At 44.2% G+C, this 26,035-nt stretch overlaps 1 long non-coding RNA gene across 1 annotated transcript in view; it reads left to right on the top strand.

Annotated features, from left to right (window-relative positions):
• LOC134965522 (uncharacterized) overlaps positions 1–26,035 on the top strand; it is a 77,474-nt gene that overhangs the window by 39,243 nt on the left and 12,196 nt on the right. Inside the window, exon 2 of the long non-coding RNA XR_010188421.1 lies at positions 21,008–21,183. This is a non-coding gene — a long non-coding RNA (uncharacterized LOC134965522). The remainder of the gene's footprint in view (positions 1–21,007; positions 21,184–26,035) is intronic.

Below are 26,035 nucleotides of genomic sequence, written 5' to 3'. Positions count from 1 at the left end.
CTATTAGAAACGCGTTAGGAGCAGGAGCTTTACCAGTCACTCTCACTATACCGATTGACTTCCTGAACTGTGACTCCGGACACGGGACTGAGCATTACCTGCACTATTGGTCTCCAACTATGTCCTATACACGGGGAGCAGCGTACGGAGGTGCACCTACTGACAGCAAGGCAGAGACCAACAAGCTGCCCATTTCATACTGGTGCTACAGGTGCATGATTATTGCGACTGCCACGCCGTCTACTCCATTTCCATCTAATAGTAGCGAGACTGTCCTCCCAATACCTGCTTAAGAATGGGACCATCACACTATCTACTATGTGCTTTTGGTAACAAGGTCATCCAATATATTGATCAGCGCTGGTAACCAGTGAGTTTTGTTACAGACCAGCTATTTCCAAATAGCTCACACTGATGGACACCAGCCGATCCTATGTCCCTATTAGATGCGGTTAATTAGAGAACCGTGTCATTTGAATCCGGGTAAGAAACTGTTTCATTTTTACAAATGGATTACCTTCATAACATTCATCTTTACACTAATGAGGCCTGATCAACCTCTATTATATGGACTTCATACTACGGGAGTCTGAGGAGGAGTAATACGATTTGTCTAGATTTTTATGAGAGATATATTGTTGTAATTAATTTAAAGTTTTTATGGACATTTATCTTTTTTATGTGATGCAAGTGAATTTAATATTTGATATCCATCAAACTGATATAGTGAATAAAGTGTTTTATTAAAGTTCAGGCTGCACTACTCTTAATTCATTTCCTATGTGGTGCCGGGTGTCCATAGCGCGACTCAGTCTCTTCTATTGATTTTTTTCCATTGTAGTGAGCTCCAGAAACTCACAAGAGTTGCAGCTGGATCACCTTTGCCACACCTAAGGAAACTAATTAAATACAATATTATCTAGTGCCAGAGTGATCATTTTATATTTATTGTGCCCTTTAAAAAAAAATCAGAGTTTGGACGGCATCCCGCACAGCGGGCGAACTTGAACTCCATTACATCCCACCCTAAATGTCACACTGTGCCCCCAGTTCTCATTATTTGTTACATTGTATCCATGGTTCATAATATACTGTCTACATGCCCTAGGTCACATTGTACAGTATGCCACTGTTCACCCATTTCACATTATAAGCCACACTGTATTTACAGATTACATTAAATTCCATACTATGCCCACATTTTACATTGTAAGCCTTACAGTGTCCCCAGTTCACCCCACTGCTACTTACATTGGGCCCTTAGCCTCTGCTCTCCTCAGGATGTATGTTTAATGGGCTCACTGGTTGAAAACTGATGCTTTATGTGATTCACTTGGGCTCCCTGCAGTTTTTCACTGGAAAGTTCTTCCCATGAAAATGATCTTCTTGAAGCTGGCAAGTAAGATGTGCCATTACTGGCTGCTACAGTAAGAGAAGAGAGTCAAAGCTTGAGACTCCTCCCCTATACTCATGATTTGATGAGAAGTGCACTGTAAAGCCAGTGATTATACTGGAGAAAGCCACATTCTATCACATGCCATAACTAAATATTTTGGTACCCTGTGCCAGAAAGAGAATTGGTGACCTCCCTCCCCGTGTTCAAAACAGAGATAAAGGGAACCACTGGCGTGTGCCAAAACTAAAGGGGGTGACTTCATGGGTAAGGGGCGTGGCCACATAATAGTGCCAGTGAACATTATACCGCATAGTAGTGTCCATTATTCACATTGTACCACACAGTAGTATCCCTTATACACATTACACCTGAACACACAGTAGTGTCCGTTATTTATATTACAACACACATGCCAGACAATAATGCCCCTTATACACATTGTGCAACAGTAGAGCTCCTTATAAACATTACACCCCACAGCAGAGCACCTTATATATGTTACACCTGACAGCAGAGCTCCTTATACACATTGCACAACAGTAGTGCCGCTTAAAGACATTACGCAAAACAGCAGAGCCCCTTATACACTTTACGCCTGACAGTAGAGACCCTTATACATATTGCACAACAGTAGAGCCACTTATAAACATTATGCCACACAGCAGAGCCCCTTATACTTGTTACGCCTGACAGCAGAGCCCCAAAACATATTGCACAATAGTAGAGCCACTTATAAACATTACGCCACATAGCAGAGCCCCTTATACACATTATGCCTGACAGCAGAGCCCCTAATACACATTGCACAACAGTAGAGCCACTTATAAACATTACGCCACACAGCAGAGCCCCTTATACACATTACGCCTGACAGCAGAGCCCCTGAAACACATTGCACAACAGTAGAGCCACTTATAAACATTACCCCACACAGCAGAGCCCCTTATACACATTATGCCTGACAGCAGAGCCCCCGAAACACATTGCACAACAGTAGTGCCGCTTATAAACATTACGCCAAACAGCAGCAGAGCATTTGCTAATATTGGTTTAACCATAATCACCAAAATATCTCTCCTAAGAAAGGTGCAGCATGTAGCTACAGTATAAAGATGGAGTTAGTTTATGGGACTAAGCTATGAGAAGCTAAGCTTTACAGAGTTTGGTACAGTAAATCAGGCTTTTATGCAGTCTCCATACCTATAGTAATTGCATTTGTGACTGTAAAGAGAGGGAACGGATCTGAGAGCTCCGATTTATGCTGAGTTACTCCCTTGCTAATAAATCCTAATGCAAAAAAATGTTCCTTTTAGGGATTAGTGGAAAGTTTCCTTAGTTTCTATGGGATGGGTTGTTATGCTGCAAATCAAAAGTGACAAAATTCTTTAATTATCATTTTACAATGTAGGGGCAAGCATGTCCAAGATAAAATACTCAGAGTGTGTATGTGTGGAGGCGTAGCCTATAGGAAAAAAATCATTTTGCAGAGGGATTATGATAAATGTGGTAATCCCTCTATATTATTATTTAAATTCCACACAATGAATGTTGAAGGGAGCAAGTGCATCTGCCTCCTGTATAGAGATAGGCATGTCTGCGATATGGAAGGTGATGTATGCATGCTTGGATGGGTAGCCTGGATGAAAAATGAAATCTACAAAACCTAGGTTAAGATTTCATTTTGCAGGAGGATTATGACAAGGCCTGTAATCCTTCTCCATTGCTATTTAAATTCTATACAATAAATGTCCAAGGCGATGAGTGCGCTGTGAATGTCTACCTCTGTAAATTATTCCAATACTTGCAAAGATTTGCAGTAAAAAATATTGTAAAAATATATTAGTATACTTTGCGTTATTTGCTTCTTCTTTTTTTTTTTCTATCACCTTCCCATAATAAATTTGTTTTTAAATAGTCGTCTTTTGAGGATGTACAGTAAATAGCTATATACTGTCAAGAACTATGTAACATAGTAACATAGTAATATAGTATTTGAGGTTGAATAGAGGCAAATTGCCAATCGTGTTCAACCTGTTTTAAGTTGTGATGATTCTACATACTTGCTAAATAATGTTTTATGACTAGTTAGCTACTATAATGTTACCCCCGGATTAACCACGTTGATATTTTAAGTATTATAACCTTGGATAGCTTTTTCATTCAGAAATTTATCCATTCCTTTTTTAAATCCAATTACAGAGTCCGCCATTACCACCTTCCCTGGTAGGGAATTCCACATCCTGATTGCCCTAACAGTGAAGAACCCTTTCCTCCGTTGCGTTCGGAACTTTCTCTCCTCCAGTCGCAGCGAGTGCCCACGTGTCCTAAACTGTGTTCTTTTAATAAATAATTCCTCTGATAACTCTTTGTGATGTCCCTTTACATATTTGAAGATATTAATAATAGAGATGAGCGGGTTCGGTTTCTTTGAATCCGAACCCGCACGAACTTCACTTTTTTTTTCACGGGTCCGAGCGACTCGGATCTTCCCGCCTTGCTCGGTTAACCCGAGCGCGCCCGAACGTCATCATGACGCTGTCGGATTCTCGCGAGACTCGGATTCTATATAAGGAGCCGCGCGTCGCCGCCATTTTCACACGTGCATTGAGATTGATAGGGAGAGGACGTGGCTGGCGTCCTCTCCATTAGAATAGATTAGAAGAGAGAGAGAGAGAGAGAGATTGTGCAGACAGAGTTTACCACAGTGACCAGTGCAGTTGTTGTTAAGTTAACTTTTATTTAATATATCCGTTCTCTGCTATATCCGTTCTCTGCCTGAAAAAAACGATACACAGCAGTCACACAGTGTGACTCAGTCTGTGTGCACTCAGCTCAGCCCAGTGTGCTGCACATCAATGTATAAAAGCTTATAATAATTGTGGGGGAGACTGGGGAGCACTGCAGGTTGTTATAGCAGGAGCCAGGAGTACATAATATTATATTAATTTAAAATTAAACAGTGCACACTTTTGCTGCAGGAGTGCCACTGCCAGTGTGACTAGTGGTGACCAGTGCCTGACCACCAGTATAGTAGTATATTGTTGTATACTATCTCTTTATCAACCAGTCTATATTAGCAGCAGACACAGTACAGTGCGGTAGTTCACTGCTGTGGCTACCTCTGTGTCGGCAGTCGGCACTCGGCAGGCAGTCCGTCCATCCATAATTGTATAATTATATACCACCTAACCGTGGTATTTTTTTTTCTTTCTTTATACCGTCGTCATAGTCATACTAGTTGTTACGAGTATACTACTATCTCTTTATCAACCAGTGTACAGTGCGGTAGTTCACGGCTGTGGCTACCTCTGTGTCGGCAGGCAGTCAGTCCATCCATAATTGTATTATAATATATACCACCTAACCGTGGTTTTTTTTTCATTCTTTATACCGTCATAGTGTCATACTAGTTGTTACGAGTATACTACTATCTCTTTATCAACCAGTGTACAGTGCGGTAGTTCACGGCTGTGGCTACCTCTGTGTCGGCAGTCGGCAGGCAGTCCGTCCATCCATAATTGTATTATAATATATACCACCTAACCGTGGTTTTTTTTTCATTCTTTATACCGTCATAGTCAGTCATACTAGTTGTTACGAGTATACTACTATCTCTTTATCAACCAGTGTACAGTGCGGTAGTTCACGGCTGTGGCTACCTCTGTGTCGGCAGTCGGCAGGCAGTCCGTCCATCCATAATTGTATTATTATATATACCACCTAACCGTGGTTTTTTTTTCATTCTTTATACTGTCATAGTGTCATACTAGTTGTTACGAGTATACTACTATCTCTTTATCAACCAGTGTACAGTGCGGTAGTTCACGGCTGTGGCTACCTCTGTGTCGGAACTCGGCAGGCAGTCCGTCCATCCATAATTGTATTATTATAATATATACCACCTAACCGTGGTTTTTTTTTCATTCTTTATACCGTCATAGTGTCATACTAGTTGTTACGAGTATACTACTATCTCTTTATCAACCAGTGTACAGTGCGGTAGTTCACGGCTGTGGCTACCTCTGTGTCGGCAGTCGGCAGGCAGTCCGTCCATCCATAATTGTATTATAATATATACCACCTAACCGTGGTTTTTTTTTCATTCTTTATACCGTCGTCATACTAGTTGTTACGAGTATACTACTATCTCTTTATCAACCAGTGTACAGTGCGGTAGTTCACGGCTGTGGCTACCTCTGTGTCGGCAGTCGGCAGGCAGTCCGTCCATCCATAATTGTATTATAATATATACCACCTAACCGTGGTTTTTTTTTCATTCTTTATACCGTCATAGTCAGTCATACTAGTTGTTACGAGTATACTACTATCTCTTTATCAACCAGTGTACAGTGCGGTAGTTCACGGCTGTGGCTACCTCTGTGTCGGAACTCGGCAGGCAGTCCGTCCATCCATAATTGTATTACAATATATACCACCTAACCGTGGTTTTTTTTTCATTCTTTATACCGTCATAGTCAGTCATACTAGTTGTTACGAGTATACTACTATCTCTTTATCAACCAGTGTACAGTGCGGTAGTTCACGGCTGTGGCTACCTCTGTGTCGGCACTCGGCAGGCAGTCCGTCCAACCATAATTGTATTATAATATATACCACCTAACCGTGGTTTTTTTTTTCATTCTTTATACCGTCGTCATACTAGTTGTTACGAGTATACTACTATCTCTTTATCAACCAGTGTACAGTGCGGTAGTTCACGGCTGTGGCTACCTCTGTGTCGGAACTCGGCAGGCAGTCCGTCCATCCATAATTGTATTACAATATATACCACCTAACCGTGGTTTTTTTTTCATTCTTTATACCGTCATAGTCAGTCATACTAGTTGTTACGAGTATACTACTATCTCTTTATCAACCAGTGTACAGTGCGGTAGTTCACGGCTGTGGCTACCTCTGTGTCGGCACTCGGCAGGCAGTCCGTCCATCCATAATTGTATTATATACCACCTAACCGTGGTTTTTTTATACCACCTAACCGTGGCAGTCCGTCCATAATTGTATACTAGTATCCAATCCATCCATCTCCATTGTTTACCTGAGGTGCCTTTTAGTTCTGCCTATAAAATATGGAGAACAAAAAAGTTGAGGTTCCAAAATTAGGGAAAGATCAAGATCCACTTCCACCTCGTGCTGAAGCTGCTGCCACTAGTCATGGCCGAGACGATGAAATGCCAGCAACGTCGTCTGCCAAGGCCGATGCCCAATGTCATAGTACAGAGCATGTCAAATCCAAAACACCAAATATCAGAAAAAAAAGGACTCCAAAACCTAAAATAAAATTGTCGGAGGAGAAGCGTAAACTTGCCAATATGCCATTTACCACACGGAGTGGCAAGGAACGGCTGAGGCCCTGGCCTATGTTCATGGCTAGTGGTTCAGCTTCACATGAGGATGGAAGCACTCAGCCTCTCGCTAGAAAACTGAAAAGACTCAAGCTGGCAAAAGCACCGCAAAGAACTGTGCGTTCTTTGAAATCCCAAATCCACAAGGAGAGTCCAATTGTGTCGTTTGCGATGCCTGACCTTCCCAACACTGGACGTGAAGAGCATGCGCCTTCCACCATTTGCACGCCCCCTGCAAGTGCTGGAAGGAGCACCCGCAGTCCAGTTCCTGATAGTCAGATTGAAGATGTCAGTGTTGAAGTACACCAGGATGAGGAGGATATGGGTGTTGCTGGCGCTGGGGAGGAAATTGACCAGGAGGATTCTGATGGTGAGGTGGTTTGTTTAAGTCAGGCACCCGGGGAGACACCTGTTGTCCGTGGGAGGAATATGGCCGTTGACATGCCAGGTGAAAATACCAAAAAAATCAGCTCTTCGGTGTGGAGGTATTTCACCAGAAATGCGGACAACAGGTGTCAAGCCGTGTGTTCCCTTTGTCAAGCTGTAATAAGTAGGGGTAAGGACGTTAACCACCTCGGAACATCCTCCCTTATACGTCACCTGCAGCGCATTCATAATAAGTCAGTGACAAGTTCAAAAACTTTGGGTGACAGCGGAAGCAGTCCACTGACCAGTAAATCCCTTCCTCTTGTAACCAAGCTCACGCAAACCACCCCACCAACTCCCTCAGTGTCAATTTCCTCCTTCCCCAGGAATGCCAATAGTCCTGCAGGCCATGTCACTGGCAAGTCTGACGAGTCCTCTCCTGCCTGGGATTCCTCCGATGCATCCTTGCGTGTAACGCCTACTGCTGCTGGCGCTGCTGTTGTTGCCGCTGGGAGTCGATGGTCATCCCAGAGGGGAAGTCGTAAGCCCACTTGTACTACTTCCAGTAAGCAATTGACTGTTCAACAGTCCTTTGCGAGGAAGATGAAATATCACAGCAGTCATCCTACTGCAAAGCGGATAACTGAGTCCTTGACAACTATGTTGGTGTTAGACGTGCGTCCGGTATCCGCCGTTAGTTCACAGGGAACTAGACAATTTATTGAGGCAGTGTGCCCCCGTTACCAAATACCATCTAGGTTCCACTTCTCTAGGCAGGCGATACCGAGAATGTACACGGACGTCAGAAAAAGACTCACCAGTGTCCTAAAAAATGCAGTTGTACCCAATGTCCACTTAACCACGGACATGTGGACAAGTGGAGCAGGGCAGGGTCAGGACTATATGACTGTGACAGCCCACTGGGTAGATGTATGGACTCCCGCCGCAAGAACAGCAGCGGCGGCACCAGTAGCAGCATCTCGCAAACGCCAACTCTTTCCTAGGCAGGCTACGCTTTGTATCACCGCTTTCCAGAATACGCACACAGCTGAAAACCTCTTACGGCAACTGAGGAAGATCATCGCGGAATGGCTTACCCCAATTGGACTCTCCTGTGGATTTGTGGCATCGGACAACGCCAGCAATATTGTGTGTGCATTAAATATGGGCAAATTCCAGCACGTCCCATGTTTTGCACATACCTTGAATTTGGTGGTGCAGAATTTTTTAAAAAACGACAGGGGCGTGCAAGAGATGCTGTCGGTGGCCAGAAAAATTGCGGGACACTTTCGGCGTACAGGCACCACGTACAGAAGACTGGAGCACCACCAAAAACTACTGAACCTGCCCTGCCATCATCTGAAGCAAGAAGTGGTAACGAGGTGGAATTCAACCCTCTATATGCTTCAGAGGTTGGAGGAGCAGCAAAAGGCCATTCAAGCCTATACAATTGAGCACGATATAGGAGATGGAATGCACCTGTCTCAAGTGCAGTGGAGAATGATTTCAACGTTGTGCAAGGTTCTGATGCCCTTTGAACTTGCCACACGTGAAGTCAGTTCAGACACTGCCAGCCTGAGTCAGGTCATTCCCCTCATCAGGCTTTTGCAGAAGAAGCTGGAGGCATTGAAGAAGGAGCTAACACGGAGCGATTCCGCTAGGCATGTGGGACTTGTGGATGCAGCCCTTAATTCGCTTAACAAGGATTCACGGGTGGTCAATCTGTTGAAATCAGAGCACTACATTTTGGCCACCGTGCTCGATCCTAGATTTAAAGCCTACCTTGGATCTCTCTTTCCGGCAGACACAGGTCTGCTGGGGTTGAAAGACCTGCTGGTGACAAAATTGTCAAGTCAAGCGGAACGCGACCTGTCAACATCTCCTCCTTCACATTCTCCCGCAACTGGGGGTGCGAGGAAAAGGCTCAGAATTCCGAGCCCACCCGCTGGCGGTGATGCAGGGCAGTCTGGAGCGACTGCTGATGCTGACATCTGGTCCGGACTGAAGGACCTGACAACGATTACGGACATGTCGTCTACTGTCACTGCATATGATTCTCTCAACATTGATAGAATGGTGGAGGATTATATGAGTGACCGCATCCAAGTAGGCACGTCACACAGTCCGTACTTATACTGGCAGGAAAAAGAGGCAATTTGGAGGCCCTTGCACAAACTGGCTTTATTCTACCTAAGTTGCCCTCCCACAAGTGTGTACTCCGAAAGAGTGTTTAGTGCCGCCGCTCACCTTGTCAGCAATCGGCGTACGAGGTTACATCCAGAAAATGTGGAGAAGATGATGTTCATTAAAATGAATTATAATCAATTCCTCCGCGGAGACATTGACCAGCAGCAATTGCCTCCACAAAGTACACAGGGAGCTGAGATGGTGGATTCCAGTGGGGACGAATTGATAATCTGTGAGGAGGGGGATGTACACGGTGATATATCGGAGGGTGAAGATGAGGTGGACATCTTGCCTCTGTAGAGCCAGTTTGTGCAAGGAGAGATTAATTGCTTCTTTTTTGGGGGGGGTCCAAACCAACCCGTCATATCAGTCACAGTCGTGTGGCAGACCCTGTCACTGAAATGATGGGTTGGTTAAAGTGTGCATGTCCTGTTTTGTTTATACAACATAAGGGTGGGTGGGAGGGCCCAAGGATAATTCCATCTTGCACCTCTTTTTTCTTTTCTTTTTCTTTGCATCATGTGCTGATTGGGGAGGGTTTTTTGGAAGGGACATCCTGCGTGACACTGCAGTGCCACTCCTAGATGGGCCCGGTGTTTGTGTCGGCCACTAGGGTCGCTAATCTTACTCACACAGCTACCTCATTGCGCCTCTTTTTTTCTTTGCGTCATGTGCTGTTTGGGGAGGGTTTTTTGGAAGGGACATCCTGCGTGACACTGCAGTGCCACTCCTAGATGTGCCCGGTGTTTGTGTCGGCCACTAGGGTCGCTAATCTTACTCACACAGTCAGCTACCTCATTGCGCCTCTTTTTTTCTTTGCGTCATGTGCTGTTTGGGGAGGGTTTTTTGGAAGGGCCATCCTGCGTGACACTGCAGTGCCACTCCTAGATGGGCCCGGTGTTTGTGTCGGCCACTAGGGTCGCTAATCTTACTCACACAGCTACCTCATTGCGCCTCTTTTTTTCTTTGCGTCATGTGCTGTTTGGGGAGGGTTTTTTGGAAGGGACATCCTGCGTGACACTGCAGTGCCACTCCTAGATGGGCCCGGTGTTTGTGTCGGCCACTAGGGTCGCTTATCTTACTCACACAGCGACCTCGGTGCAAATTTTAGGACTAAAAATAATATTGTGAGGTGTGAGGTATTCAGAATAGACTGAAAATGAGTGTAAATTATGGTTTTTGAGGTTAATAATACTTTGGGATCAAAATGACCCCCAAATTCTATGATTTAAGCTGTTTTTTAGTGTTTTTGGAAAAAAACACCCGAATCCAAAACACACCCGAATCCGACAAAAATAATTCGGTGAGGTTTTGCCAAAACGCGTTCGAACCCAAAACACGGCCGCGGAACCGAACCCAAAACCAAAACACAAAACCCGAAAAATTTCAGGCGCTCATCTCTAATTAATAATATCTCCTCTTAGGCGCCTCTTTTCTAGTGTATACATATTCAACCTAGTAAGTCTTTCCTTATAGTCCAGTCCTTCTAGGCCTTTAATCAATTTAGTAGCTCGCCTTTGAACACTTTCGAGTTCACTGATGTCTTTATTTATACAATGGTGCCCAAAACTGAACACAATATTCCAGGTGCAGACGTACCAATGCCTTATACAGCGGCATGATTACATCCGAGTCCCTTGTCTCAATTCCCCTTTTTATGCATGCTAGCACCTTACTTGCCTTCTTTACTGCATTTTGACATTGTGTACGGTTATTAAGCCTATTATCAATAAATACCCCCAAATCTTTTTCCAACTCTGTTTCCCCTAGGCGTTCCCCATTTAATATGTAGGATGCAAGTTTGTTTTTAGTCCCAAAATGCATAACCTTGCATTTGTCTGTAATGAACCTCATTTTCCATTTAGACACCCAGGGTTCAAGTTTAGATAGATCATTCTGCAAGGACTCCACATCCAATTCTGAATTTATTACCTTACACAGTTTAGTATCATCTGCAAAGATTGACACTGTGCTTTCCAGGCCTATTTCTAGGTCATTGATAAATATGTTGAACAGTAGTGGTCCGAGTACGGACCCTTGTGGTATTCCGCTGACTACTGGGGACCTGGTTGAGGACTTCCCATCGACCACTACTCGCTGTACCCTGCTATCCAACCAGCTGCTTATCCATGTGCAAATAGTTTTTCCTAGGCCAATCTCCTTTAATTTGATCATCAGTCTCCTGTGAGGAACTGTATCGAAGGCTTTTGCAAAATCTAGGAAGACCACATCCACTGCTTTTCCTTGATCAAGATTATTGTTCACTTCCTCGTAGAAGCTAATTAAGTTAGTCTGACATGACCTGTCCCTCACAAACCCATGATGGTTCTTGCTAATAATCCTAGCGTACTTTAGATACTCCTGTATAACGTCCCTTAGAATTCCTTCCAATATTTTCCCCACTATAGATGTTAAACTAACTGGTCTGTAGTTTCCCGGAAGATTTTTGGATCCCTTTTTAAATAATGGCACTACCTCAGCTATACGCCAATCTTTCTGTACCATGCCTGATCTATTTGAAAATCGTGGGGTTGTGCTAGTTGTAAACTAAGCTCCATAAGAACCCTCGGGTGAAGTCCATCAGGACCAGGTGATTTATTAATCTTAATTTTGCTTAGTCTCTCCCGGACTACTTCTTCGCTTAAACAAGTATCTAACCATGAATCATTACTGTCACAATTGTTATGCTCTACTCCCACCATCAGTTCTTCACTGGTGAATACTGATGAAAAGAATTTGTTCAGTATTTCCGCTTTTATTTTGTCATCATTTATCAATTCTCCTAATTCATCTTTTAATGGACCTATATTCTCCTTTTTTAACCTTTTACTGTTTATGTATTTAAAAAACTTTTTAGGATTGGTTTTACTCTCTATAGCGATTTGCTTTTCATTTTCCATTTTAGCTGCTCTTATTGCTTTTTTGCATTTCTTATTACACTCCTTGTAATACTTGAAAGACTCCTCATTTCCATTAGATTTAAATGCTTTGAAAGCACGCTTTTTTTTATCCATTTCTACCTTAATCTTCTTGTTAAGCCACATCGGTTTGAGTTTAATACTCCTGCGTTTACTGCCCATGGGAATAAAGTTATGAATATTGCTATCCAGCAACCCTTTTAAAACATCCCACATTTCCGAAGTGTTCTTGTAATTAAACAGAACCTCCCACTCTATGTCGTTAAGTGCACATCTAAGCATACTGAAATTAGCCTTCCTAAAGTTAAAACGTCTGGTGGAACCCCTGTAGCTATGTTTTCTAAAACTGATGTCGAATGTGATCATATAGTGATCACTGTTACCCAAAGTCTCCCCAACTTTAGTGTTTGATATAATGTCCACATTATTAGTAATTACTAGATCCAGGGTAGTTTTACCCCTAGTTGGGTCCTCGACTAATTGAGACAAGTAGTGATCCCTAAACATATTTAAGAACCTGCTGCCCCTCGCTTCAGCACCTAAATCATTACTCCAGTATATATTTATATCTGGGTAATTAAAATCCCCAATCACAAGGATGTCCCCCAATCCTGCAGCCGTTTTGATTTGCTGCAGTAGTTGTTCTACCTTATATATGCTAATATCCAGCTGTTTGTAGCACGTGCCTATGACTAGTTTTTCTGCATCAATTCCCCCACTTGAGATTTCTACCCATAGTGACTCCACATTATCGCCAGTCCTCTCATGGATAACCTCCTTTAGGTATGGTTTAAGTGATGGTTTAACATAAAGACATACACCTCCTCCTCTTTTGTTAGCTCTGTCCCTCCTAAAAAGAGACTACCCCTCCAAGTTAGCAACCCAGTCGTGAGAGTCGTCCCACCATGTTTCCGTAATACCTTTAATGTCATACTCAGCCTTTGATGCTAACAATTCCAATTCCCCTATTTTACCTACTAGACTTCTTGCGTTTGCAAGCACACATTTTAGTTTATCGGTTCCTTTATTTGTTGTTTCCTAAAGATTTCCCATCCTGGTTAACTAGTGCATCCGTAGAGTTACTGATACAGACTGTCCTTCTCGCTCCCTCTCCAACCTCACCATACTTAGTATTGCCCACCTTACTTTTCTTTTTGGTCAACCCAATGTTCCCGTTTAAATTCACCGCCCTGACATAAGTATTTTCCCTTAAGTCCCGTACAACATTTTCTATAGTCTGTAATGATGACACATAATTGTTATTATTTATTGCTTTCTTTAGCAATACCTTTCTTAACACCCTTAATAGAACCTATGTAAATACCCTTACCGGCTGCACTTTCCCTCCCCCTTCTCTATCCCCATTTATCTCACTACCACCGTCCCTACTACCCTCGCTGCATGACCCATAGTTTCTAGCTAAACCCTCCCCCCAGGCTCCCCAGCCCCTCCCAACAATCTATCTTCCCGGTCCGCGGTGTGCCGTACCCGAGCATCCGGGAGACAACAGACCGTACGGCGATCACGGTCCCTGTAGCAGATTGCCCTATCTGCCTTCCTAATGATAGAGTCCCCTACCACCACCATCTGCCTGGGCGCCTCTCTAGCTTTCATCCCATCTGAGCCAGAGGGACCACTCCTCCGGTTGCTAGAGTGAGCAGTCTCCTCCAGTTCCGTCATTTCGTCGCTATCATCCACCGAATCTTCGTCTAATCGGGCAAATTTGTTCGGGTTTGATAGATCCGAGATGCCGTGTCTCCCCCTATTTTTCTCCCTTCTAACAGTGATCCAACTGCCTACCTGATTTTCCTCATCTACCAGTGACCCCTGCTGCAACTCCTCCACCGTTCTATTTAACTTTGCTCGAGATTGTGAATATCCCTCAGTCTTGTAACGGTCTGCTGTAGATCAGTCACCTGGGCTTCCAGGGCAACCGTTCGCTCACATCTCGTGCATATGTATTCGCCCTGGGTTGGCTGCTCCAGGTGCGCATACATCTTGCATGACATGCACTGAGTGAGACTCTCAATCACGGCCCCTCCCAATGTTTGAGAACTCAACTGCCTATTACCTTTCGAAAGTACAATAAAGAGAATAAAAACCAACTAGCCAATACAATCAATACACAATAAGTAAGTAATCAATACTTATCTGAGTGGACCTCTCCTGCGGCACCGATACTCCACCTAGCAGTTGCAGTTGTTCCAGCTCACTGCACCTCCTTTTCACTCGGCTTCCGGCTCCTTCTGCTGATTCCAACTCACATACACTTAAAAATCCAAGCTACACTTTAAAATGCAAGCTACCTTACAATTAACAAGCTGAAATGAGTCTGATCACTGATTATATAGGCTCTCAGCCACATAATTGAGTTATTATTAGTGAGGTGCACCGGAAATTTTTCGGGTTTTGTGTTTTGGTTTTGGATTCGGTTCCGCAGCCGTGTTTTGGATTCGGAAGCGTTTTGGCAAAACCTTCCTGAAATTTTTTTATCGGATTCGGGTGTGTTTTGGATTCGGGTTTTTTTTACAAAAAACCCTCAAAAACAGCTTAAATCATAGAATTTGGGGGTCATTTTGATCCCATAGTATTATTAACCTCAATAACCATAATTTCCACTCATTTCCAGTCTATTCTGAACACCTCACACCTCACAATATTATTTTTAGTCGTAAAATTTGCACCGAGGTCGCTGGATGACTAAACTAAGCGACCCAAGGGGCCGACACAAACACCTGGCCCATCTAGGAGTGGCACTGCAGTGTCAGACAGGATGTCCGATTTAAAAAATAGTCCCCAAACAGCACATGATGCAAAGAAAAAAAGAGGTGCACCAAGGTCGCTGGATGGCTAAGCTAAGCGACCCAAGTGGCCGACACAAACACCAGGCCCACCTAGGAGTGGCACTGCAGTTTTCTAGCAAGAGGATGAGTGCTTCCATCCTCATGTGAATCTGAACCACTAGCTATGAACATAGGCCAGGGCCTCAGCCGTTCCTTGGCACTCCGTGTCGTAAATGGCATATTGGCAAGGTTACACTTCTCATCAGATGCTTTTAATTTTGATTTTTGGGTCATTTTACTGAACTTTTGTAGTATACTTGATGACACAGAGGTAGAGCAATGGACTACTGTAACGTACTGCTATATATATACTGGTGGTCAGCAAAATTCTGCAGTGTCCTCCTACTATATAATACTGCGCACAACTAAAATGCAGCACAGGTATGGATGGATAGTATACTTGACGACACAGAGGTAGGTAGAGCAGTGGACTTCTGTACCGTACTGCTATATATATATACTGGTGGTCAGCAAAATTCTGCACTGTCCTCCTACTATATAATACTGCGCACAACTAAAATGCACCACAGGTATGGATGGATAGTATACTTGACGACACAGAGGTAGGTAGAGCAGTGGACTACTGTACCGTACTGCTATATATTATATACTGGTGGTCAGCAAAATTCTGCACTGTCCTACTATATAATACTGCGCACAACTAAAATGCACCACAGGTATGGATGGAAAGTATACTTGACGACACAGAGGTAGGTAGAGCAGTGGACTATTGTACCGTACTTCTATATATTATATACTGGTGGTCAGCAAAATTCTGCACTGTCCTCCTACTATATAATTCTGCGCACAACTAAAATGCACCACAGGTATGGATGGATAGTATACTTGACGACACAGAGGTAGGTACAGCAGTGGCCTACTGTACCGTACTGCTATATATTATATACTGGTAGTCAGCAAAATTCTGCACTGTCCTCCTACTATATAATACTGCGCACAACTAAAATGCACCACAGGTATGGATGGATAGTATACTTGACGACACAGAGGTAGGTAGAGCAGTGGCCTACTGTACCGTACTGCTATATATTATATACTGGTGGTCAGCAAAATTCTGCACTGTCCTCCTACTATATATACTGCGCACAACTAAAATGCACCACAGGTATGGATGGATGGTATACTTGACGACACAGAGGTAGGTAGAGCAGTGGACTACTGTACCATACTGCTATATAATACTGGTGGTCACTGGTCAGCAAAATTCTGCACTGTCCTCCTATACTACAATTCAACACAGATATGGAGCGTTTTTCAGGCAGAGAACGTAGATATTTTCAGCACACTGAGCATAGATATTTGAAAGCACACTGAGCACAGATATTTGCAGCACACTGAACACAGAAACTGAGAGAACGCTGCACGTCCTCTCCCTATCATCTCCAATGTACGAGTGAAAATGGCGGCGACGCGCGGCTCCTTATATAGAATACGAATCTCGCGAGAATCCGACAGCGGGATGATGACGTTCGGGCGCACTCGGGTTAACCAAGCAAGGCGGGAGGATCCGAGTCTGCCTCGGAACCGTGTAAAATGGGTAAAGTTCAGGGGGGGTTCGGATTCAGAGAAACCCAACCCGCTCATCACTAGTTATTATATAAGGATGTTCTATGTATATTACGGACTTCAAAATCTAAAAGATGGATCTGATCCCAGTCTCCCATGTCACCCTAGTTCTAAAAATACACATATTGGAGCTCATTCAGGCTGGATCGCAATTGGCGATCCAACCGCAAAAATTACAATGATGATGCGGGCGCATGCCAAGGGCCTATCCTGCGCATGCACCCGCATTTACATTTCCTAGGCAGAGATGGAGCGTTGCAGGGGCGGCATCAGGGAAATGGGGGCAGCGGCTTCCAAGCGGGGGGCGTGGCATGGGCATGATCGGGGCGGCTGCGTGACTTCACACGCAGCCGCTCTGATCAAAAAGATGGTGGCGGCCCTCTTGCCTTCGCAGCCAGGGAATCGCAATTAGTGCACGGTCGAGAGGGTGGCGGTTAGCATGCTGGGCGGCCTTGCCCTGTGATGGGTGGCACCCAGCAAGCGAGACTAACTTACTGAATAGGGTCCTTTGTACTGTACTTTATTTCTGCACTGTTAAATGTTTGAGAATCCCCCGTTTCAAGCCGTGCACTGTAAACAGGTCTGTTACCCAGACCTGTTTTAAGGGGATTTCAAATCAAACTTTTTTTTTTAAATTTTTAATATATACTAGTATTTTGGATCTGTTCACTGCCGGGTTGCTAGCTATTGTGCGCAGCATTACAGGTTTTTCTGCCTTTAATGATCGCTAATGTTACCATATTTTTCTTCTTGTTCCTGCCCTCTTTTATCCCATCTCTCTCTCCCCCCTTCATCCTTTCTCTCCCTCATCCCCCTGTCTCGCCACCTTTTCCTGTCTCTTTCTCTCTCCCTTATTCCTCTTATATCTCTATGAGGCCTATTTATTAACATTATTTTCACACCCTTTTCAAATAATTTTAGTATTACTGAAATGTATTAAAGGGCATTTGGAGCACTTTTCATGAAAAACTGCTTCAAACCCTTTAATTGTAATTTTTTTAGTAACCCACATCGCATTCACCATAGTTCTAATGGGAAATGCGATATGGGCGAATTTACAAAAAAAAAAAAAAAGTAAAAAAACAGTGCACTGTGCCCTGTGATAATAACGCCAAGCGAAATCACTGGGCAGCACTGCAAGATCCCTACTTCTGCCCAGTTTTCTTTGCCTCCTGGAAAGCTGTGCGGGGACCAGTCATCACTCACTCATGATCAATAATCAATTATCGCAGTGTGGATTCGGATGAGTTTATCACACCACATCTGCATCCTTGGATGCGTATGGTGACAAATAGGCCCCTTTACCTCTCTTTCTGTTTGCCCCCTCTTTCCCTTGTACCAATGGCGATCTTTCATTTGCCAAAAGGGTAAATGAAAAAAGGCAGACTTGATGGACCAAGAGGTTCTTCTCTGCCTCAACTACTATGTTTTTATCTAAATGTATAGGCACACTGGGGAGCTGTCCATTGCCCCACAATTTTAATGACCTTTGAGAAGGTGTGGGCTTGGCAAGGGGAGCATCTTTCACCCTGGGCTGGTGCCCCCAGAGCTTCTTGGGAGAAAAGTAGAGAATGCTGCCCAGCTGCTCAGATTGTGAACTACACACAATCAGAGTTGTCAAGCAGCATTCTCTACCTGCCACCCAGCATGCAAATTTGACAGTGAATGGATGTCAGCTTGCTGATTTGTAGATGTCTGGAGCTATCCGCCAATCAGAGTGCTGACAGGCATTCACTGTATAGAAGCATGTGGAGAGACAGTGCAGGACCTCAGGACGGGTAAGTTCTAATTTAAAAAAATGTGAATGGTTGGGTAGGGGCTCTGGTGCATTGCTTTGCCTGGGGACTGTACCCCCCCCCCCCCCTCTTTCTTTACTCTCTTTCTCTATCACATGTCAGAGCATTGTCAGAACTTGTTGATCTTCTGTGGATGTCAGGCTGCTGCACTCAGTCCTTTGAGGCTGTACTCTGGGGCTGTCACCATCCAAACTCTCCACCTGCATGTAAACTCCCTATCAGGGCAGAAAGCTGCATGTGGTGCCCCTTTAGTGAGATCCACCTCACTCCTGTCATGTGAAAGCTCCTTTCTCCATTGATGAGGCACTGTCAAGGACAGCCCGGGCACTGAGGGCAACAATCCCACTCTCACTACAGGCTGATGACCATGCGTGCACTTCAACACCAGAATAGACTGTAGTGAGAAACCAATGTTTTATACTGTATGTAATAGATTGTTAATACAGATGTAACAAACTTTTAATTAACATTCCATGTATGACATGCCATTCTTTCAAAAGGACGATATGCATTGGTTGTCAGTTCATAGTTTATTATATCAATGTAAATTGTTTGGGCGTCATTGTCATGGTGGCAGTGCTGTGAAGGTGATAAGTTATATAGGGTTCTCCCAGGGTTATCCTCACTGTAGTTTCATCCCATTACTACTGTACCATGAACATAATACTGTAGTCAGTGTCAGACTGGGGCATGAAGGACCCACCATGGGAATGCAGTGGGAGGGGTCCATGTTTAGGGGTGTAGTCAGTCTCCAGAGAGGGTGTGGCCAGTCAGCACATTAGTTTGCCACTTAGACAGTCCATGGGCTGGGCCGCTTGATAAATATATATATATATATATATATATATATATATATATATATAATACTGCTAGCGCATGCATGATAATGTACCAGAGTAATAACAGCAATGCACTGTAGAAGAAAAACTGGGGATAGGGGAGGGATGGTAGAATAGATGAATAGATGGAGAGCTACTGTATGAAAAGCAGTCAGTGTATTGCAGATCAAAGTGTAGGGTAAAATAGATACTGTAGATAACAGTGGTGCCATACTGAATAATGAGTGAGAAAAGAATGCAATAGTATTAATAATAATAGTCAATGTTGAGCAACAATGTGTAGAATTACGATGTGACGCAGCAGGAGGATGGAATTGTAGAGTAGCAGCATTCAGGGCTGAAATACTTGGACATTTGTGGCAATTTTGAGATTAGAGAATGTTGCAGTTATAAAACGACATCCTTGAAATTACATTCTTAGAATGCAGCCTTCACAATGGCTGGCCAAAGCTTGTTTGCTAATCTAGAAAGTAACGTATTGTACCTTTTTCAGTGTCATATAGTACTTAGAAGTGTTCCACTGACATGTTTTCCAGAGAGATATGTACTTTGCTCATAATAACTAAAAACAAAATAATTAAGGAGGGATTATATTGACTTTTCAATAATGCTGTGAGATTTTCAAATTCTTAAATTCTCTAACCAACTGAAATTTGTATCTGTCTAATCTAGTATAGTTATTGATGAGAAATTCTTGAGTTTATTTCAAAGTGATTTTTCAAAATATTTCTTTAATTTGAAACTAAAGTATGAAATAAACGGTCACATGTTCAATCCCATGTCAGTGTGTCTTTATGTTCATTAGAGTCTCCGCAGTGCTGTCCCATAGCCCCAAATAATAACCTGCATGTGGCTGTCATCCTCCTCCTGGTGGTTCCTTTTGTACCGGTTCATGGGCATTGCCATCTTGGAATGAGGTTACCCGGTTGTCCAACCAATCCATGAACTGCATTCCCTGGTTATGTGATTGGATTGACCAGTCACCAGCCAAGGCGCCTTTTTAAGTCAGGAAGTGCTGTCAAAGTATTGCCAGAGGCTAATTTCTTGTCTCCATGTTATTTCTTGTATTCTGCATACTAGTTCCGTCTCCATTGTTCTTACATTTGCCTTCCTGAAAACCTGTTTCCTCTGTTCCCACATTGGAAATCCTGAAAACCTGCTTCGGTGCTCCTACAGTTCATCTTGAAAATCTGTTCCAGTGTTCCCACATTGGACATCCAGAAAATCTGCATCTACTGTACCCCTGTGTTCCATACAGGCAATCCTGAAACGCTGCATCTTCCCTTGTGTTCCTGCATATGGTCATTAGGCTATCCATCTTAAATGATTAGCATTTATAGCATTTCTAACAATTACACTGAAATTGTCAATCCTTTACAATTTATATTGAATATTTTACTTTATGTTGAATGCAAGCAGCAGCCAAAGTCAAATGGGTGAGAAAATTAGGTTCATATTGTTGGGAAATGTGAAGCCATTGGGCTACCCAAATTTGATGGACTTTCCAATCCAGGTCAAATAATTTGAGCATCTCTAATATTAATTTCCTTTGAATGGAGAATAAAACATGGAAGAACTCATCCAAGATGGTGCCTCAAATTCAACATTTTTAGCAAGTATCAGATTTAGCCGAATCCAAATCATTCTGTGAGTTTAGTGCACAGAATTGTCCTTTTCATCTGCTATAATTACAAATGTGTTTTCTCATTTAGGTCTTTCCCAGTCCCAAACTACAGTACTCTATGAATGCAGCACATCCTTCAGGTCAACACATTTTTGTCACAAATCTGTGACACTTCATTTGCTACATAGACAACCACAAAGGACAGCACACACTGGTTCTGTGAAGCAGAAAGCTTGCTGATTTGGCAAGTAAACAATCTTCAAGGTTGGTTTTCAAGCCTGACATTTTAAGTCAGATTTTCACTGAGCACCTGGTGAGATGATGGAAAGAATGATAAAATGATTGACTTACTGCTGTGGACATGACAGATATGGTAATTGACCTTAAAATATTGACCTCTGAGTATGGGTTTGTAAACTTATTTTTCCTAATAACATCAGATGACGTATTAGATAAAATCCCTCTAACTTTTGCCACAGTTTAGCCAAAATTTGTATTTCTCATATACAGTATACAGTATATGTATGCAGGGTTGGACTGGCCCACCGGAGTACAGGGGAAACCCCTGGTGGGCCCTACTACTTGAGGGCCCACCTCCTCTAGGGATCAATTTTCAGACTGTGCGTTTGAATTATATATTATATATGTTACATTATACTGCAGGGTTATGGTGTATTTTCTACAATGCATTGCTGTTATTAATCTGGTACATTATCATGTATACACTAGCAGAATTTACTGTATATATTTATCAAGGGGCCCAGACCATGCACTCTGTAATGGTTAGCCAAGCATCTGTGGTGGCTGGCCACACCCCTAAACATGAGCCCCTACCACTTTATTACCCAGGCGGGCTCTTCATGCTCCAGTCCAACACTATATATAAGCCAGCAATATCGGTTTAAGATGATACAGTATGTGTATGATGCAGAACTACAGAGTACATCTATAACATTCAGGTGTTTTTACAGTATATGTATATGTGTGTATATATATATATATATATATATATATATATATATATAATGTCCACAGGCAGCCGGCACTCACTTAATTAGATGCTAAGGACTCAGGTGCTCCATCCAAAAGATAATGTACAAGTCCCAAAGAAATAGACGGCACTCAGAGACTTTGAAGAAATGAATATACAAAGCTGTATTCAAAATCGACATTTCGGGGTGCAACCCCCTTTCTCAAGATTGCATCACAGCATAACAGACATAACGTTATGTCTGTTATGCTGTGATGCAATCTTGAGAAAAGGGGTTGCACCCCGAAACGTCGATTTTGAATACAGCTTTGTATATTCATTTCTTCAAAGTCTCTGAGTGCCGTCTATTTCTTTGGGACTTATATATATATATATATATATATACTAGGCGATTCATCACGCCCTACAGGTGCTCTTCACACCGTCGTAAGGGGCTACGCCCCCTTAACCCTTGCACGCTCTTGTGGCATGCAATATTTCTATTAAATGGAGTATTACCTCCAATCATAATTGTGTGAGTGGTTAAATATTGCACAGACAAAGGGCGTGCGATGGTTAAGGGGTCAAAGCCCCTTGCAACGATGTGAACAGCGCACGCAGGGCCCGATGAATCACCTAGTAGGTGCTGTGGTTGGGGGAGTGACGTGGGTGGGGGTCCGGAGCAACCGCGGGTGGAGGAGGAGCAGTTGCGGGGGGGGGGAGTGGCTGGTGCTGTGGTGCGGCGTGTGGGGGAGGGGTGGGTGCAGAGGTGCTGCAGGTGTTGGAGAGGGTCCTGAGCTACCGCAGATGCTGGAGGGGGTGTGTGGGGGTGCCTTGGATGGGTCCCGGAGGTACTGTGAGTGGGGAAGGGGCGTGTAATGCTTCTCCTCCTGGAAGCAGATAAGCTGCTGTCCTCCCTTTGGCAGTGGCTCTCCCAGAGACTTGCACAGCAGCCAAACAGCCAGTCACTATTGTTAGCGCCGGTGTCCTAACGTGCCGCATTACAGGGAAGAAGATGCACTCAATAAACTACAGCTCCCAGCAGCCCTAAGGGCTGGAATGCCCCTGCGCTAAGAGCTGCTGGGAGCTGTAGTTTATATAGTGCTTCTACTTCCCTGTAATGAGGAGCACTGGGACACCGGTACTAACAATAGTGACTGGCTGGCAGAACTGACTGACTGGCTGAATCAATGTAAAAGGTGAGAGTTGTGTGCAGTGTCAGTGACACTGCACACCCACTGCACTGCACAGCACTGTCACCTTTTACATTGATTCAGCGTCCAGACATTACCCTCCGCGATATCACCCACTCCAGGGCCGGATTAAGCCCTTGGGGGCCCCAGGGCACCCAAGACAGGGGGCTCCCCCACCAGCAACCACCCCCCGCAGGGCAAAAGCAGGATTCGGAAGGGGGGTTTCCTTTGATGCACGCATGTGTGTGTGTATATGTGTGTGTGTGTGTGTGTGTGTGTGTGCGCGCATATATATATATATATATCCTCCAAAAGTATGGCACTCAGCGGACTTCTTAATCACATATCACAAACGCCAGCTAGTTCAGCAACGTTTCGGGTTTTATTTACCAATATGACGTGATTCTATATCAATTATCTCTTATTAGCTCCACCCCCTCTGCTCTGACCCCCAAATCGTGGTGTACAACCACGAGGGGGCGGGGCTCTGAACGCCAGCCGTAGGACCGGACAGCGGGCATTGAAAACAAAAAACATTTGGGCCACCCTCCTATACCCCTATACTCCACCTCCCCCTCCCCCAGCACAAAGCCAGCCACCGGCTACAGGAGCTGTCGGGGTCAAGGCTCCACGCTGCAGCAGGGAGGAGAAGACTCCCGGCTGCTGGGGAGGGAGGATGATGTGATGTCCCACTCGCGGCTGTGCGTGTGGCTCCCTCCCCACTCCTCACGGGTCAGCGACTGATACAGGGCAGAGGGAACAGCAGCACCAGAGCGGTGCAGACCAGCTTCGTCTGTGGGGCCCCTTATGCCAGGGGGGCCCGGGGTACTGACCCCCTTGGCACCCCCCTTAATCCGGCTCTGACCCACTCTATCTGTTACATTATCCATCTCGGGGCCAGTTGCTCTGTTGCGGAGTCAGGGCCTCTGGGGATCTGTGTGCAGCTGTTGCAGGGAGGCACTTCTGTGTCATCACGCGCAGAGGAGGCTCCGGGGCTCAGAGAGTATGCGGTGCAGGGACGGCTATGAAAGCCTTCTGCTGCGCCGCTTTCATACACATCTATGCCGGTGGCCGCAGCAGCTTTTGCTCCACCTGCGCTGCGGCTAGGGAGTGGGGATTGTTGATGCCAGAGGGGGCAGGCGGACTGGCAGCAGGACAAAGGATGCTGCAGTAAAAGGATTCCCCCCCCCCTATCTACAGCACAGAGACTTGCTGCAGATGCAGTGGCATACTCTCCAGCTGCACCTTTTTGGCAGTTACAGTCCTTTTTTATTATGGTCGGTACCAATTTCTGGCTCTCCAAACTTCCATTGAAAGTATGGGGAAGGGGGCGTGGCCACGACACTGTACCTGTGGCCACGCCCCCTTTTTGAATGTGTAGCAATTTTTATGTGTAAATTGTTGGAGGGTATGTTGCTGCAGATGCAGTGGGCCTATTTTGGGGTGTGGAGCTGCAGCTCCATCAGCCCCATTGTTAATCCTGCTCTGTGAACACACAGCAACCAAAGGACAGAGCCTCCCATTGGATGTAACCCAATCAGCTGTGGACTGGGGGGGTGGGTCATTCCAAGTTGATCCCTAGCTGCTGTTGTTCGCTGCGTAGTGATCAGTGTAAAAAATGACTAATCTGCGCATGCGTATGCACCGCAATGCGCATGCGCGACGTATGGGTATAAAGAGATTTGTGGTTTTGCACAGGTTCTAGCGACGTTTTCAGTCGCACTGTCGGCCGCAAGAAGATTGACAGCAAGAGGGCGTTTCTGGGTGGCAACTGACCGTTTTCAGGGAGTGTTTGGAAAAATGCACGCATGCCAGGGAAAATGCCGGCGTGGCTGTGCGAATGCTGGGACGTCAAAAGCCGTCTCTCCAACGTTAGAATCAACGCACACGAAGAGTAATTCCAGGGCTGGTCTTGTGTTGCACAAAATGTTTTTGCAGGCGCTCCACTGCACAGACGTTTGCACTTCTGCAAAGCGAAAATGCACTCCCCGGTGGGCCGCGACAATACGTTTGCACGGCTGCTAAAAACTGCTAGCGAGCAAACAACTCGGAATGACCCCCTGGGTGTGATAGACCTGCTGCTAACCCAGCATTAGCCACACAGTCACAGACTGACAGATCCGGGCAATTATATAGGATATACAGGTTGAGTATCCCATATCCAAATATCCGAAATACGGAATATTCCGAAATACTGACTTTTTTGAGTGAGATAGTGAAACTTTTGTTTTTTGATGGCTCAATGTACGCAAACTTTGTTTAATACACAAAGTTATTAAAAAATATTGTATTAAATGACCTTCAGGCTGTGTGTATAAGGTGTATAAGAAACATAAATGAATTGTGTGAATGTACACACACTTTGTTTAATGCACAAAGTTATAAAAAATATTGTATTAAATGACCTTCAGGCTGTGTGTATAAGGTGTATATGAAACATAAATGCATTCTGTGCTTAGACTTGGGTCCCATCGCCATGATATCTCATTATGGTATGCAATTATTCCAAAATACGGAATAATCCGATATCCAAAATACTTCTGGTCCCAAGCATTTTGGATAAGGGATACTCAACCTGCATATATATATATATATATATATATATATATATAAACACAGAAACCCTTTTTGAACCTTAATTCTTTGTAAGGATATTCATATGCCTATCCCAAGCATGTTTAAATTGCTCTACAGTCTTAGCCTCTACCACCTCTGATGGGAGGCTATTCCACTTGTCCACTACCCTTTCTGTGAAGTAAGTTTTCCTTAAATTTCCCCTGAACCTGCCTCCCTCCAGTTTCAGTGTATGTCCTCGAGTTCTAATACTCCTCTTCCTTTGAAGAATGTTTCCCTCCTGAACTTTGTTAAAACCCTTGGTATATTTGAAAGTCTCTGTCATGTCCCCCCTTTCCCTTCTCTCCTCCAAACTATACATGTTAAGATCTTTTAGCCT

The sequence above is a fragment of the Pseudophryne corroboree genome, chromosome 10 (genome assembly GCF_028390025.1).
Source record: "Pseudophryne corroboree isolate aPseCor3 chromosome 10, aPseCor3.hap2, whole genome shotgun sequence".
In the NCBI taxonomy this organism is placed as follows: domain Eukaryota; kingdom Metazoa; phylum Chordata; class Amphibia; order Anura; family Myobatrachidae; genus Pseudophryne; species Pseudophryne corroboree.
Note: the sequence above shows the minus strand (reverse complement) of the source record. Positions and strands in the feature narration are given on the sequence as shown.